We start from the raw sequence: 18,131 nt of genomic DNA, 5'->3' as shown, positions 1-18,131 counted from the left end.
ACAATATAGACAAGATTTAAGCCCTAACGCAATTACTTTTACTAATTATTATTTTTTTACGAGGAATTTTTAAAAGCTTTATTCAACGAATGCATTCGCTGAGCAGTCAGCCAAGAGGCTGCTGATCAGGAAGCTATGGATAGAGTCTAACTAGTTGTTGGTCACATTAAGCGTACAAGCACACTTAGCACAAGAGATGTGTAGGACCATTTGTTGATCTTATTACATGTTGAATACAAAATGATGTAAAACTAAGAGCTAGCTCTCCAATTTTTGTAAGAATTGGTGCCACCACCGAGCGATAGGTGTTGCGAGAATTCCAGAGGTTAACTGCTCAAATAGGTCTTTATGCTCTCCAAGGTCCTTCATTGAAAAACTTCATTGAAAAACTCTTGTTCAAATAGGCCTTTATGCTCTCCAACATCTCTATGTCATTCCCCATCAATAATATGTCATCCACATACAGTATGAGGAAAGCTACAGAGCTCCCACTCACTTTCTTGTACAGACAGGCTTCTCCATAAACCTGTATGAACCCAAACGATTTAATCACCTCATTAAAGTGAATGTTCCAACTCCGAGATGCTTGCACCAGCCCATAGATGGAGCGCTGGAGTTTGCACACTTTGTTAGCACCCTTAGGGTCGACAAAACCTTCTAGTTGCATCATATACAACTCTTCCTTAAGATTCCCGTTAAGGAACGCTGTTTTGACGTCCATTTGTCAAATTTCATAATCATAAAAGGCGGCAATTGCTAACATGATTCGGACTGACTTCAGCTTCGCTACGGGAGAGAAAGTCTCCTCGTAGTCAATTCCTTGAATTTATCAAAAACCCTTTGCGACAAGTCGAGCTTTATAAACGGTTACATTACCGTTTGCATCAGTCTTCTTCTTGAAGATCCATTTATTTTCTATGGCTCGCCGGTCATCGGGCAAGTCCACCAAAGTCCATACTTTGTTCTCATACATGGATCCTATCTCGGATTTCATAGCTTCAAGCCATTTGTTGGAATCCGGGCCCGCCATCGCTTCTTCGTAATTCAAAGGCTCACCGTTGTCTAACAACATGATTTCCATTACAGGTTTGTCGTACCACTCTGGTGCGGAGCGTACCCTTGTGGACCTTCGCGGCTCAGTAGTAACTTGATCCGAAGCTTCATGATCATTATCATTAACTTCCTCTTCAGTTGGTGTAGGCGCCACAGGAACAACTTCCCGCGCTGTGCTGCTATCCTGTTTGAGAGGGGGTGTAATTACCTCATCAAGTTCTACCTTCCTCCCACTTACTTCTTTCGAGAGAAACTCTTTCTCTAGAAAGGATCCGTTCTTGGCAACAAAGGTTTTACCTTCGGATCTAAGATAGAAGGTATACCCAATAGTTTCCTTACGGTATCCTATGAATACGCATTTCTCCGCTTTGGGTTCGAGCTTTTCTGGTTGAAGTTTCTTCACATAAGCATCGCAACCCCAAACTTTAAGAAACGACAACTTAGGTTTCTTGTCAAACCATAGTTCATACGGTGTCGTCTCAACGGATTTAGACGGAGCCCTATTTAAAGTGAATGCTGCAGTTTCTAACACGTATCTCCAAAATGATAGCGGTAAGTCGGTAAGAGACATCATAGATCGTACCATATCTAATAAAGTGCGATTACGACGTTCAGAGACTCCGTTGCATTGCGGTGTGCCAGGCGGCGTCAGTTGTGAAACGATTCCACACTTCCTTAGGTGTGTGCCAAACTCGTGACTCAAATACTCTCCTCCACGATCAGATCGTAGACACTTAATTTTTCTGTCACGTTGATTCTCGACCTCACTCTGAAATTCTTTTAACTTTTCAAATGTCTCAGATTTGTGTTTCATCAAGTAGATATACCCATACCTACTCAAATCATCGGTGAGAGTGAGAACATAACGATAGCCACCGCGAGCTTCAACGTTCATTGGACCACACACATCTGTATGTATTATTTCCAATAAGTCGGTCGCTCTCTCCATTATTCCTGAGAATGGAGTCCTAGTCATCTTGCCCATGAGGCATGGTTCGCATGTGTCAAATGATTCAAAGTCAAGAGACTCTAATAGTCCATCGGTATGGAGCTTCTTCATGCTCTTAACACCGATATGACCAAGGCGGCAGTGCCACAAGTATGTGGGACTATCATTATCAACTTTACATCTTTTGGTACTCACACTATGAATATGCGTAACATCACGATCGAGATTCATCAAGAATAAACCATTCACCAGCGGAGCATGACCATAAAACATATCACTCATATAAATAGAACAACCATTATTCTCTGACTTAAATGAGTAGCCGTCTCGCATTAAGCAAGACCCTGATACAATATTCATGCTCAAAGCTGGTACTAAATAACAATTATTAAGGTTTAAAACTAATCCCGACGGTAGATGTAGAGGTAGCGTGCCGACGGCGATCACATCAACCTTGGAGCCATTCCCGACGCGCATCATCACCTTGTCCTTGGCCAGTCTCCGCTTATTCCGCAGTTCGTGCTTTGAGTTGCAAATGTGAGCAACAGCACCGGTATCAAATACCCAGGAGCTACTACGAGCGCTGGTAAGGTACACATCAATAACATGTATATCACATATACCTTTTGTTAGAGCATATATCTCCATATGTGGTTTTGGTAATTGATGACAATTCCTATGGACTAATGGTTGCCTTAAGTTATATTTATAGGATTTGCCCATAGGCACTTCTTGAAGTCCATATGTTGGGTTCAAGGAGTTTATATGATGACCAAGATGTTATTCAAGGTATTATCCAAAGAATGGTCATAGAAACACTAGGTTGATCAAGATCTCAGACAAAGAGTAAATCAAGATGATCAACACACAAAGCGTATAAGATGTACCGAGAGGGATCAAGTGATCCCATGGTATGGTAAGCATTTTCCATTACGTGTTTGTGTACTAACCCATGGTCTTTGTGAGACTCCTATGTGGGGGTTAGGTGTGCTTCCATTGGGCTTGCGTCAAAAGGAAGATCTCATACAACCCATGAAGGATGACGTCAAGTGGTGATCGTCATCAAGATTGTGGTGTGCAAGTTCAAGTGGATCAGCACGAATATATCATTGAAACTATTGTCAATGATCATGTGTTGATGAGGACAACCTCATGTGCTAACAAGGACAAGATCAAGATAAGCATTCCTGAGCACTACATGCTTGATTCTTGTGGATGTTCACATGGTGGACAAATGAAGATGAATACATAAGCTAGGCTTTCCGCATTGTGTATGGGAAAGCTACTTGAAGACTTCATCATGTCTTGCTTTCAACTTGAGCCAAGAAGGAACAACAACATCAAGCTCAAGTGAAAGGGCTAACTCAAAGGTATCAGTTCCTTTGACGTTAGTGGTGCGGAGTGATGATCAGCGAATAAAAGTATACACTCAAGTATGGATCATCAGTACTCTTTTATGATTCTTGAGTCCTTAGGGATCCCGCACTATTAAGAGGGGATCACAGGTTTTGCGATGAACTTGCTCAAACTACATCTTCACTGTTCTTCTCAGATCACATCTCCACTGCTTTGCTGTTATCTGAAAACAGAACCAGTGCCTCGGACATCCGGCTTCCTGCGGACGTCCGAGGGCCGGACGACCGACTGCTTCGGAAATCCGGAATCCTATACCAGAGAAATCAGAGCCATATAACTCGGACTTCCGGCTCTCTCCGGACGTCCGAGGCCCGGATATCTGACCAGCTTCGGAATTCCGGAACTATGCACCACAGAAACTTGAGCCATATAACTCGGACTTCCGGCTCCCTCCGGACGTCCGAGGGCCGGTCAAGGGTCGGACGATCGACCAGCTTCGGAAATCCGGAGCCCTGCACCAGAAGAACATGTGCTCTATAACTCGGATTTCCGGCTCCCTCCGGACGTCCGTCCCCTTTCGGAAATCGGGAACCTCCCACCAGAAGTAGTTGAGTCGAATAACTCGGATTTCCGGCCTTCTCCGGACGTCCGATCGCTGTTCATTTCACAGTATTTTCAGTGATATCTACATGCCTCGGACGACCGACCCCTGTCGGACGTCCGACCCCTCGCGGACGCCCGGACTTCCGGAAACTGTCGGGCGTCCGGACCCTGTGTGACTTAAAGTGTCCCCAACGGTTGTGTTTCTCTCCCCACTATAAATACCCCCCTCCCACTTCGTGAGAGGGTTGCCCAACACAGCCTTATTCTCATAAGAACACATTTCCACCTCACACACATTTGCTCACTCCAAATCTTAGATCCCAAGAGCATTTGTGAGCCCCTTTGAGAGTTGTTCCAATCAAAAGATAGATCGTCTCCCTCTCCTTCTCTCAACCAAGCTATTTGTGATTTGAGCAAGTTTTGAGCATTCCCCGTGATCTTGTTACTCTTGGAAGTTGGAGACTCCTAGGCGGTAGGCGTTCTTCGGAGAGGAATCAATCCGTGTGATTTCCCCCGGAAAAGTTTGTGAGGGTTTGGAAGCCACCTCAAAGGCTTACCACTAGTGGTTGAGCAACGCCTTCGTGGTGTTATCTCAAAGGGAGAATAGGGTGAGCCTTTGTGGCGTTGGTGTGCCTTCGTGGTAACATCCACCTCTCTAACGGTGACTAGCTTCCCTCCAAGGAAGTGAACATCGGGATACATCTTCGTCTCAGTGACCTTGGTTATCCTTAACCCTAACTCCTTACTTGTGGTTTACTTGTGTTAATTCTAGCATACATACATTGCATATTGGTTGTGCTCATTATATTGTGTTGGCTATTTCTTGTACAAGATTAATCATTCAAGCATACCCTCTATATCCACACGTTCATACTTGCAGCCCTTGATATATCGTGTTGATATAGTGTGATCTAGTATCTTGTGTTGTTCACCTACTTGTCGTGTGATATAGCTCAAGTAAGTTTGTGTAACTTACTTGTGCTTGTTAGTTACTGTATTGTGTCCATCTTGGTAGATCGTGTTGTTGATACACGTTGCAGTGCCTAGTGCATTTAGGATTTGTGCTTGACAAGTACCCTCTTAGTTTATTTACGCATTAGGTTCAAGCCAAATCCGAAGAAGTTTTTAAATAGCCTATTCACCCCCCCCCCTCTAGGCGTCATCGAGGTCTTTTCAATTGGTATGAGAGCTAGGTCTCTCTTTAATTAGGTTTCACGACCTAGAGAGTATCGATGTCGACTATTGGATTAGTGCACAATGGCACCTTTGACTTTGATGGCACAAATTATACCCTATGGAGAATTCGTATGCTTCATCACTTTCGGGCCATGGGCCCAAATACTTTACAAATTGTTCTTGTAGGGATTGCAGACAAAAAGGATGATGCATCTTCATCTACTAATGAAATGTATCTTGATTGTGAGGCTTTTCTTGCCATTCATCAAACCATAAGTCCTGAAGTGTTTAAGTCTATCTCGACTTGCAAGTCAGCTCATGAAGTTTGGACTAAACTTGAAGATATATATGGTGGGTCCAATCTTGATGAAGACGGTATTATGATGAAGGAGTTGGTGCACGAGCTCTTCACTCTTTTCGATCTTAAAGAGTCCACCACCACTTCCATATCCGATTGCTTGCACACCTCAGCATCTTCAATCTCACAAGGTAATGACATGGTGAGTGAAGAAATACATGTTGATGAAAATGTCATAGCCTCTATGGACACGAGCATATCTAGAACCACACATAGTGTAAATTATTGTGCTGATAGGTCATGCATTTCACCTAAAGATTCCTCGACAAATGTCTGTGGTGATATGCCTGCTTCCTCGTGTCCTCTTGATCAAAATATCTTGTTTCTCCCTAGTTGCTCTATGACTAATAATTTAGGGGAAATCAAGAAATATGAAGTACTTTTGACTAATGAAGAATCTGATTCACCAAAAGAATCATCATCAACTCCTCCAGTTCACATGTGCCTCATGGCAAGAGGTAATAATGAGGTATCATCTTCCCTGTGCAATAACGATGATATTTGCGATGAGGATGATGATGATGACTTGACTGAAAATATCTATGTGATCAGTAAAATTCTTCATAAAGCTAAAAATAACGCTTTTCAAAGATTCCAAGATGTTCTTGCTTACTTTGAAAATTGTAATGATTCACTTAATCATGAACAAGCTAAAAGTGAACAACTTGAACATGAACTTGAGAAGAGTCATCAAGCATGTAGAGACTTAAGATCTTCAAAAGGAGAGATTGAAGTTGCTCATGATAAACTTAAAAAGGATTTTGAGGTCCTTCTCCTTGAATGCAATAATCTCAAGGGAGAGCTCATCAAAACCTCTAAGATCTATGAGGAGCTTCAATCTACTCATGAGAAGTCTCTATTTGCTACTTACTCCTCTCATGTTGTTGATGATACTTGTACATCTAACTCTACCTCATTTGAAGTATCAACATTGAAGGAGAATATTGAGCTACGTGCTCAACTTGATTTACTAACTAGCAATTATGGGAAGTTGGAAGAAAACCATGTAATGCTTACAAGCTCTCATGCCGATCTTCTAACATCCTATAATGTGCAAAGGTTAGGTCATGAGGCTATCATCACCAAGGTAACATCAAGTGAGCCTCATGTGGACAATGGCACTACTTCTAGTCAAAGTACTATATTTCCATGTGCTAGTCCTCGTAATTCGTCTACTCATAATATTGCTACCTCGTGTGATGAATTACTTTCCTTGCCTTGTTGCTCTAGCATTGAAGCTTACACTTCCTCTAGTACTTGCATTGATACTAACCGTGCAGAGGAAATCAAAGAGCTCAAGGCCCAAGTCACTTCTTTGAAGAAAGACTTGGAACAGTGTCATGAAGGGATGCCCACACTCAACAACGTCCTGTGTGAGGAAACATCTCCGAATGACAAAAATGATGTTGGAGTAAACTCAAACAAGAACAAGAGGGGCCTAGAACAAGTCAAGAATTCGGCCAAAATCATTTGCTTCAAGTGCAAAGTTAAAGGGCACCATGTTAGATCTTGCCCTCTGAAGACGAAGTCTCAAAGTCACAAGCAACAAGGGAAGCGGCCACAAACTCAATCACATATTCAACTACAAGTTGAAGGAAGGCCTCTTCCCAATAAGACCCAAGCCAACACTCCCCGAGGTGAGAAATCAATTGGGAAGAAAGCAAAGGGTAGATGTTGCTACTTATGTCGTGAGAAAGGTCACGTCGCTTCGTCTTGCACAAGAGGTAACTTATCTAACCCAATCACTGTTGATGATATCTATTCCCTTGGGAAGGATAAGGTTGGCAATGTGTTTGCCAAGTTTGTTGGTACTCAAAATGGTGTCAAGAAAAGAACCATTTGGTTTGCCAAGCCTATTGTGATTAACCTCTTAGGACCCAACGCAGTTGGGGACCAACAAGTTCAAACTTGATCAATAGGTGACTATGGAGGACATTAGAGACTTGGATACATAATGAAGAATTAAGGGGTCTTCATCATTCATATTATCTCAAGCCAAGTCATTTGGATTATCGAGTTTCTATCTTATATCCAATGTGCCTCCTTACGATAACTTATACTTAAACTGTTTACATTGTTAGGTGCTTGCCCCTTTGCATGTTGTGGTTTTGTACCTTGCATGCGTTTGTATATGTTGTGCTTCCAACTTGCTTATCTTGAGTAATCGAGTATGTGTATGTTGGTTTGCACATCATGTACATGTGAGTCTTGTATTGAGCCTATTTGCGTCTTGTCTGTATTTTTGTTGGCTCTTGTGAGAGATTAATGGATTATCCCATTGTGGGGGAGTGATGTGCTCTGCACACCTCACAATCCTATAAATGTGTATACATGGGAATACCACTTAGTTTTGATGCTTCAAGATTATCTAGTGTCTATGTGGTATGTCTTACTCATGAGAAATTCAAATTCTATATGGTCCATTATGTTGGAAATATGCCCTAGAGGCAATAATAAATTAGTTATTATTATATTTATTTGTTCATGATAATCGTTTATTATCCATGCTATAATTGTATTGATTGGCAACACAATACTTGTGTGGATACATAGACAAAACACTGTCCCTAGTAAGCCTCTAGTTGACTAGCTCGTTGATCAAAGATGGCCAAGGTTTCCTGGCCATAGGCAAGTGTTGTTACTTGATAACGGGATCACATCATTAGGAGAATCATGTGATGGACTAGACCCAAACTAATAGACGTAGCATGTTGATCGTGTCATTTTGTTGCTACTGTTTTCTGCGTGTCAAGTATTTGTTCCTATGACCATGAGATCATATAACTCACTGACACCGGAGGAATACTTTGTGTGTATCAAACGTCGCAACGTAACTGGGTGACTATAAAGATGCTCTACAGGTATCTCCGAAGGTGTTAGTTGAGTTAGTATGGATCGAGACTGGGATTTGTCACTCCGTGTGACGGAGAGGTATCTTGGGGCCCACTCGGTAATACAACATCACACACAAGCCTTGCAAGCAATGTGACTTGGTGTAAGTTGCGGGATCTTGTATTACGGAACGAGTAAAGAGACTTGTCGGTAAACGAGATTGAAATAGGTATGCGGATACTGACGATCGAATCTCGGGCAAGTAACATACCGAAGGACAAAGGGAATGACATACGAGATTATATGAATCCTTGGCACTGAGGTTCAACCGATAAAGATCTTCGAAATATGTAGGATCCAATATGGGTATCCAGGTCCCGCTATTGGATATTGACCGAGGAGTCCCTTGGGTCATGTCTACATAGTTCTCGAACCCGCAGGGTCTGCACACTTAAGGTTCGACGATGTTTTATGCGTATTTGAGTTATATGGTTGGTTACCGAATGTTGTTCGGAGTCCCGGATGGGATCACGGACGTCATGAGGATTTCCGGAATGGTCCGGAAACGAAGATTGATATATAGGATGACCTCATTTGGTTACCGAAAAGTTTCCGGGCATTACCAGAAAAGTTTCGGGCTCAACGGTAGTGTACCGGGAGTGCCGGGAGCGGTGACGGGGACCATCGAGAGGGGTGTCACGCCCCAAGGGGTCTCATGGGCTATGGGAAGAGATAAACCAGCCCCTAGTGGGCTGGAATAAGTTCCCACTAAGGCCCATAAGGTTTGAGAAGGGAAAAACACAAGGTGGAAAGAGTTTCCAAGTGGGAAGGTGGAATCCTACTCCAAGTAGGATTGGAGTAGGACTCCTCCACCTCAAATTTCGGCCCAACCTTGATGGCTTGAGGCTGCCTCCTCCCCTCCCTCCCTCCTATTTATACTGAGGTATTAGGGCTGATTTGAGACAACTTTTGCCACGGCAGCCCGACCACATACCTCCACGGTTTTTCCTCTAGATCGCGTTTCTGCGGAGCTCGGGTGGAGCCCTGCTGAGATTAGATCACCACCAACCTCCGGAGCGCCGTCACGCTACCGAAGAACTCATCTACCTCTCCGTCTCTCTTGCTGGATCAAGAAGGCCGAGATCATCGTCGAGCTGTACGTGTGCTGAACGCGGAGGTGCCGTCCGTTCGGCACTAGATCGGAGCAGATCGTGGGACGGATCGCGGGACGGTTCGTGGGACGGTTCGCGGGGCGGATCGAGGGACCTGAGGACGTTCCACTACATCAACCGCGTTTCTTAACGCTTCTGCTGTGCGATCTACAAGGGTACGTAGATCGTAAATCCCCTCTCGTAGATGGACATCACCATGATAGGTCTTCGTGCGCGTAGGAAATTTTTTGTTTCCCATGCGACGTTCACCAACACATTAAGTATCTCTTGTTGGTTTTAATTTTCCACTTGTTAATGTTATTGGTTTATCACATTATGGGGGAGTAATATGCTATGTGCATATTACAAACCTAGAAAATGTGTACATTTGACGTATTGCCACTTAGTGTTGGTATTGTAAATTATCTTGTTCCTAGGTGGCATGTTAGCTCTACAAGTGTCATTTGCTTGCGTTTTATGGGTAAAGATGATCTTGGATATATTTGTGATCTACCAATGAGTATCATTTCAAAAATACTTCTTGTCCTTGACAATTGGTATTCCCATCATGTGATTGGAATTGCTAATCATCTTTACATTGGATTTTGTGTTTCATTTGTCTTCCTTGCTTCTTATGAATCTATTTTTAACATGTCTAGTGTTTTCATAGATATAGAGAAAGTGATGATCCCATCGTGTGCGTTTTGTATTCAAATGCAAATTCTATATAATGCACGTCCCTTGGGGGAGCTATCATATTCTCTTTAAAACACTCTCTTTATTCACCCATCATAAAATCATTTGATCCCCATCAAGTGTGTGTTGATGGGAGGCAAGTCTTGCTCTTTATGATGCTTTGTGACATCATGAAAATTTGTAGAGGGCTTTGTTTGTTGGAACCTAGCTCTCTCTTGGAAACTAGATACCTCGTCTTTGTTTTCCTTCAATTGGTTTCTTGTTGCCTTCTATTTGGCATGTGTCAATGGATATCTCATTCCTTGAGGTATCTTTTAATTGATATCCTTCAAGTGATAGTTCTTTTGTTTTAGGATCTTATTATCACTTGATACCTTGTCTTTTGATGACTTATCAACTTTGTGTTGAGTTGATTCTTGAGAGTCTTGAGCATGCGTATCTAGCTACTATATACAACCTCTTTTGCTTGCTTTCCTCCTTTGACCCAATATATAAGGGAAACTCCACCCTGTCATAAATTGGCTAAAGTGTGCATGAAATTCAAATTCATATCTATATGCACATATGTGTATGGAGTTTGTCCTATGTATTGCTGGTTTTCTAACTCTTTGGTCCCAATGAGTTTGGGCACCATTTTGTTTGTTTTGTTGTTCCAGGAACAACTGGAGATGCATTGGATGCTCGGCTCACCTATAAGGAAGATGTTGAGACCATGTGATTATTGGAGCCAAGTTAGGATGATCAAAGAACAACTATCTACTACATCAATCCAATGTTGTCTCGGTAACAAGTATTCACTTCATGCATTCTTTTCTTGCAAAGGACCCAACCTGTTTTTTCTTTTCCAGGTTGCATCATGGCATGAATCTCTTGATTTGTTCTCGTAGTACTTGTTTGCTTTCTCAAAGCATCCGAACGATGATGTCTTACTACTAGTTGGGATGTCTTTGATGTTCGTATGTTGGAAGTTCATATTGTACAATAAGAAAATATTAGGCCATGTGCTATGCTTCCAAGCAAAAGATCTCATTGATATATTTATGACTTCCTTTTGGATATCCAGTTTGTTCTTTCTTGTAACCATTTCGTGTGTACATCCTTCTTTGTGGATATATATCATCATGATTGTCTTCTACTTAGAATCTTTTACACATGAGAGAAGTTACATCTCTAATTGATATCCTCTTTTCTTTCACGATCATCATTGCATTTCCTTTTTCAGTTTTTGGTGGCTTCGTGAAAGGTTTTATTTTGAGTGCGTATCTTATTTTACTACATCTTGATGCACTCTTTGGTCGTGAAGATTATTTTTTCCTCATGCTTGTCTTGATGAGGGTTTTGCCATTTTCAATTAGTATCCCTCCTCTTGGCAAGGTTCTTACTTCCTATCTTCACAATGGGTTGTCACAAGCGGTGGTTCTTATTTTGTTTATTAGTAAGCTTGTGAACCCATTTTCTAGTATGTGTGTGTGGAAATGATATGTCTTGCACTTTGTATCTCATTTCATCAAGACTATGTTGATGAGTAATGCTCATCCTTAGCTTAGTCTTCTCAAGTGCTTTTCCATGACTCACACACATTATTTTGTTTGAGCCTATTCTTAAGCTGCTTCAATTACATGTTGCTCAACCATTTGTTTTGTGCAATTGATATGCTCATTGTCTCATCTATCTTCTTGCACTCGTTGTGTGTTTTATAAATTTTGGGGGAGCAACGATCCTATTTTGTGCACCTGTGTCAAATACAAAAATCTCATATTAAGTGCACAAATCATGGGGAGCTTCTCTAGTTTTTGATAAAGCACTATGTTGCCTTTATCATAATATCTTTTCTCATGTGGTTCGAAGGACCATATGATTATTTGTTCCATCTGGAATCTTTTGATTGCTTGCCTCTATCTTTGTATGTCTTTGTGGCATACGATCCTTTTATTTGCAATCTTTGGGTCCTCAATATAGTTTGTTTTCCTCCAACTACTTATCATTGTATTTGTGTATTTTTCTGCACTCATTTGCTGAGAAGTACACACTTTTTGGAGGACCACCTACTATATTGGCTTTCTAAACTTTTCGTCCATTTTGGCAATCGATGCCAATGGGGGAGAAGTTTAGAGAGTTTACTTTGGATATGTTTAGAGGGTTTTGCTTTTATTGCGTAAGCATTTACATCTTGCACACATGCATTATTACCTTGTATGTGTGCGCTTGGTTATGCTTATTTACTTATATAAACTCTCTTGAAGTGGTTGTCTTCAATTACCAAAATGGGGGAGATTGTTAGAGCATATATCTCCATATGTGGTTTTGGTAATTGATGACAATTCCTATGGACTAATGGTTGCCTTAAGTTATATTTATAGGATTTGTCCATAGGCACTTCTTGAAGTCCATATGTTGGGTTCAAGGAGTTTATATGATGACCAAGATGTTATTCAAGGTATTATCCAAAGAATGGTCATAGAAACACTAGGTTGATCAAGATCTCAGACAAAGAGTAAATCAAGATGATCAACACACAAAGCGTATAAGATGTACCGAGAGGGATCAAGTGATCCCATGGTATGGTAAGCATTTTCCATTACGTGTTTGTGTACTAACCCATGGTCTTTGTGAGACTCCTATGTGGGGGTTAGGTGTGCTTCCATTAGGCTTGCGTCAAAAGGAAGATCTCATACAACCCATGAAGGATGACGTCAAGTGGTGATCGTCATCAAGATTGTGGTGTGCAAGTTCAAGTGGATCAGCACGAATATATCATTGAAACTATTGTCAATGATCATGTGTTGATGAGGACAACCTCATGTGCTAACAAGGACAAGATCAAGATAAGCATTCCTGAGCACTACATGCTTGATTCTTGTGGATGTTCACATGGTGGACAAATGAAGATGAATACATAAGCTAGGCTTTCCGCATTGTGTATGGGAAAGCTACTTGAAGACTTCATCATGTCTTGCTTTCAACTTGAGCCAAGAAGGAACAACAACATCAAGCTCAAGTGAAAGGGCTAACTCAAAGGTATCAGTTCCTTTGACGTTAGTGGTGCGGAGTGATGATCAGCGAATAAAAGTATACACTCAAGTATGGATCATCAGTACTCTTTTATGATTCTTGAGTCCTTAGGGATCCCGCACTATTAAGAGGGGATCACAGGTTTTGCGATGAACTTGCTCAAACTACATCTTCACTGTTCTGCTCAGATCACATCTCCACTGCTTTGCTGTTATCTGAAAACAGAACCAGTGCCTCGGACATCCGGCTTCCTGCGGACGTTCGAGGGCCGGACGACCGACTGCTTCGGAAATCCGGAATCCTATACCAGAGAAATCAGAGCCATATAACTCGGACTTCCGGCTCCCTCCAGACGTCCGAGGCCCGGATATCCGACCAGCTTCGGAATTCCGGAAGTATGCACCACAGAAACTTGAGCCATATAACTCGGACTTCTAGCTCCCTCCGGACGTGCGACGGCCGGTCAAGGGTCGGACGACCGACCAGCTTCGGAAATCCGGAGCCCTGCACCAGAAGAACATGTGCTCTATAACTCGGATTTCCGGCTCGCTGCGGACGTCCGAGGGCCGGACGTCCGTCCCCTTTCGGAAATCCGGAACTTCCCACCAGAAGTAGTTGAGTCGAATAACTCGGATTTCCGGCCTTCTCCGGACGTCCGATCGCTGTTCAATTAACAGTATTTTCAGTGATATCTAGTGGCCTCGGACGACCGACCCCTGTCGGACGTCTGACCCCTCGCGGACCCCCGGGCTTCCGGAAACTGTCGGACGTCCGGACCCTGTGTGACTTAAAGTGTCCCCAACGGCTGTGTTTCTCTCCCCACTATAAATACCCCCTCCCACTTCGTGAGAGGGTTGCCCAACACAGCCTTATTCTCATAAGAACACATTTCCACCTCACACACATTTGCTCACTCCAAATCTTAGATGACAAGAGCATTTGTGAGACCCTTTGAGAGTTGTTCCAATCAAAAGATAGATCGTCTCCCTCTCCTTCTCTCAACCCAAGCTATTTGTGATTTGAGCAAGTTTTGAGCATTCCCCGTGATCTTGTTACTCTTGGAGGTTGGAGACTCCTAGGCGGTAGGAGTTCTTCGGAGAGGAATCAATCCGTGTGATTTCCCCCGGAAAAGTTTGTGAGGGTTTGGAAGCCACCTCAAAGGCTTACCACTAGTGGTTGAGAAACGCCTTCGTGGTGTTATCTCAAAGGGAGAATAGGGTGAGCCTTCGTGGCGTTGGTGTGCCTTCGTGGTAACATCCACCTCTCTAACGATGACTAGCTTCCCTCCAAGGAAGTGAACATCGGGATACATCTTTGTCTCAGTGACCTTGGTTATCCTTAACCCTAACTCCTTACTTGTGGTTTACTTGTGTTATTTGAGCATACATACATTGCATATTGGTTGTGCTCATTATATTGTGTTGGCTATTTCTTGTACAAGATTAATCATTCAAGCATACCCTCTATATCCACACGTTCATACTTGCAGCCCTTGATATATCGTGTTGATATAGTGTGATCTAGTATCTTGTGTTGTTCACCTACTTGTCGTGTGATATAGCTCAAGTAAGTTTGTGTAACTTACCTGTGCTTGTTAGTTACTGTATTGTGTCCATCTTGGTAGATCGTGTTGTTGATACACGTTGCAGTGCCTAGTGCATTTAGGATTGGTGCTTGACAAGTACCCTCTTTATTTTATTTCCGCATTAGGTTCAGGCCAAATCCGAAGAAGTTTTTAAATAGCCTATTCACCCCCCCTCTAGGCGTCATCGAGGTCTTTTCACCTTTAACGTTGTCGGACTTCTTGTCCGCTAAGTATTTGGGGTAGTTCCGCTTCGAGTGACCCTTTCCCTTGCAATAGAAGCACTCAGTCTCAGGCTTGGGTCCATTCTTTTTCTTCTTCCCGGCATCTGGCTTACCCGGCGCGGCAACGACTTTGTCGTCTTTCTTGAAGTTCTTCTTACCCTTGCCCTTCTTGAAACTAGTGGTCTTGCCGACCATCAACACTTGATGCTCTTTCTTAATTTCTACTTCTGCAGACTTGAGCATCGAGTACAACTCGGGAATGGTCTTATCCATCCCTTGCATGTTGTAATTCAGCACAAAACCTTTGTAGCTTGGTGGGAGAGACTGGAGGATTCTGTCAATTATAGCATCATCTGGAAGTTCGACTCCAAGTGAAGTCAGACGATCGTGTAACCCAGACATTTTGAGTATGTGCTCATTGACAGAACTGTTCTCCTCCATCTTACAACTAAAGAACTTGTCGGAGACTTCATATCTCTCGACACAGGCATGAGCTTGAAAAACTAGCTTCAGCTCTTGGAACATCTCATATGCACCGTGTTGCTCAAAACGCCTTTGGAGCCCCGTTTCTAAACTGTATAACATGCCACACCTAACCAGAGAGTAGTCATCAGTCCGCGTTTGCCAGACGTTCAGAATGTCCTGGGCTGCTGCGGGGGCGGGAGGGTCACCTAGCGGCGCATCAAGGACATAAGCTTTTTTAGCTGCTTCAAGGACGAGCTTCAAGTTGCGAACCGAGTCCGCATAGTTGCTACCATCATCTTTCAGCTTGTTTTTCTCTAGGAATGCGTAGAAATTGAGGTTGACGTTGGCCATCTACAATATTTATAAAGACAACTTTTTAGACTAAGTTCATGACAATTAAGTTCATTTAATCAAATTAAGTATGAACTCCCACTTAAATCGACATCCCTCTAGTCATCTAAGTGATACATGATCCATGTTGACTAACCCGTGTCCGATCATCACGTGAGACGGACTAGTCACCATGGTGAGCAACTTCATGCTGATCATATTCAACCATACGACTCATGTTCGACCTTTTGGTCTCTTGTATTCGAGGCCATGTCTGTACATGCTAAGCTCGTCGAGTCAACCTAGGTGTTTCGCGTGTGTAAATCTGGCTTACACCTGTTGTATGCGAACGTTAGAATCTATCACACCCGATCATCACGTGCTGCTTCGAGACAACGATCCTTCGCAACGATGCACACTTAGGGGAATACGTTCTCGAAATTTTAAGAGGGATCATCTTATTATGCTACCGTCGTTCTAAGCAATAAGATGAAAAACATGATAAACATCACAATGCAATCATATAGTGACATGATATGGCCATTATCATCTTTGCTCTTTCGATCTCCATCTTTAGGAATCGCATGATCATCATTGTCACCGGCGTGACACCATGATCTCCATCATCATGATCTCCATCATCGTGCCTCCGTGAAGCCGTCACGCCAACTACTACTATCACTACTACTATAGCTAACCGTTAGCAATGAAGTAAAAGTAGTAAGCACATGGCGTTGCATCTCATACAATAAATTAAGACAACTCCTATGGCTCCTGCCGGTTGCCATACTCATCGACATGCAAGTCGTGAAACCTATTACAATAACATGATCATCTCATACATCATACATGCAACATCACAACTTTGGCCATATCACATCACATGTCAAACCCTGCAAAAACAAGTTAGACGTCCTCTAATTGTTGTTGCAAGTTTTACGTGGCTGATTTGGGTTTCTAGCAAGAACGCTTTCTTACCTACGTGACAGCCACAACGATTATATGCCAAAGCTATTTACCCTTCATAAGGACCCTTTTCATCAAATCCAATCCGACTAGAGTGGGAGAGACAGACACCCGCTAGCCACCTTTATGCATGGTGTGCATGTCTGTCGGTGGAACCAGTCTCACGTAAGCGTACGTGTAAGGTCGGTTCGGGCCGCTTCATCCCACAATACCGCCGGAAAAGAATAAGACTAGTAGCGGCAAGCAATTGACAAATCATCGCCCACAACATTTTGTGTTCTACTCGTGCATAAAATCTACGCATAGAAAACCTGGCTTGGATGGAACTGTTGGGTAACGTAGCGTAAATTCACAAAATTTCCTACGCATATTCAGATCTTCCTATGGAGAGACCAACAACGAGAGAGGGGTGAGTGCATCTTAATACCTTTGAAGATCGCTAAGCGGAAGCGTTACTAGAACGCGGTTGATGGAGTCGTACTCGCGGCGATTTAGATCGCGGTGTGATTCCGATCTAGTGCCGAACTACGACACCTCCGCGTTCAACACACGTGCAGCCCGGTGACGTCTCCTGCACCTTGATCCAGCAAGGAGGAGGGAGAGGTTGGGGAAGATCTCTAGCAGCATGACGACGTGGTGTCGATGGAGAGATGAGGTCTCCCGGCAGGGCTTCGCCAAGCACCGGTAGAGAGGAGGAGAAAGAAGAGCAGGGCTGCGCCGAGGGAGAGGGAAAACTGTGTGCAAAACAGCCCCGAAACCCCCACTATATATAGGAGGAGGGGAGGGGGGTGCCACCCCTAGGGTTACCACCCTAGGAGGTGCGGCAGCCCCCCCCAGATGGGAGGTGCGGCGGCCAGGGCACGGGGAGGGGGTGGCGCACCCCTAGGTGGGCCTTAGGCCCACCAGCGCCTAGGGTTTCCCCCCTCTCCACCTCCTGCGCCTTGGGCTGACTGTGGGGGGCGCACCAGCCCACCTAGGGGCTGGTTCCCTCCTGCACTTGGCCCATCTAGCCTCCCGGGGTCGTTGCCCCCTTCCGGTGGACCCCCGGGGCCACCTCCGGTGGTCCCGGTACGTTACCGGTGACGCCCGAAACACTTCCGGTGTCCGAAACCATCCGTCCTATATATCAATCTTTACCTCTGGACCATTCTGGAATTCCTCGTGACGTCCGGTATCTCATCCGGGACTCTGAACAACTTTCGATAACCTCGTATAACAATTCCCTATAACCCTAGCATCATCGAACCTTAAGTGTGTAGACCCTACGGGTTCGGGAGACAGGTAGACATGACCGAGACACCTCTCTGGCCAATAACCATCAGTGGGGTCTGGATACCCATGGTGGCTCCCACTTTCTCCACGATGATCTCATCGGATG

This window comes from Hordeum vulgare, chromosome 6H (genome assembly GCF_904849725.1).
Source record: "Hordeum vulgare subsp. vulgare chromosome 6H, MorexV3_pseudomolecules_assembly, whole genome shotgun sequence".
NCBI classification, from domain to species: Eukaryota; Viridiplantae; Streptophyta; class Magnoliopsida; order Poales; family Poaceae; genus Hordeum; species Hordeum vulgare.
This window is presented reverse-complemented; position numbering follows the sequence as displayed.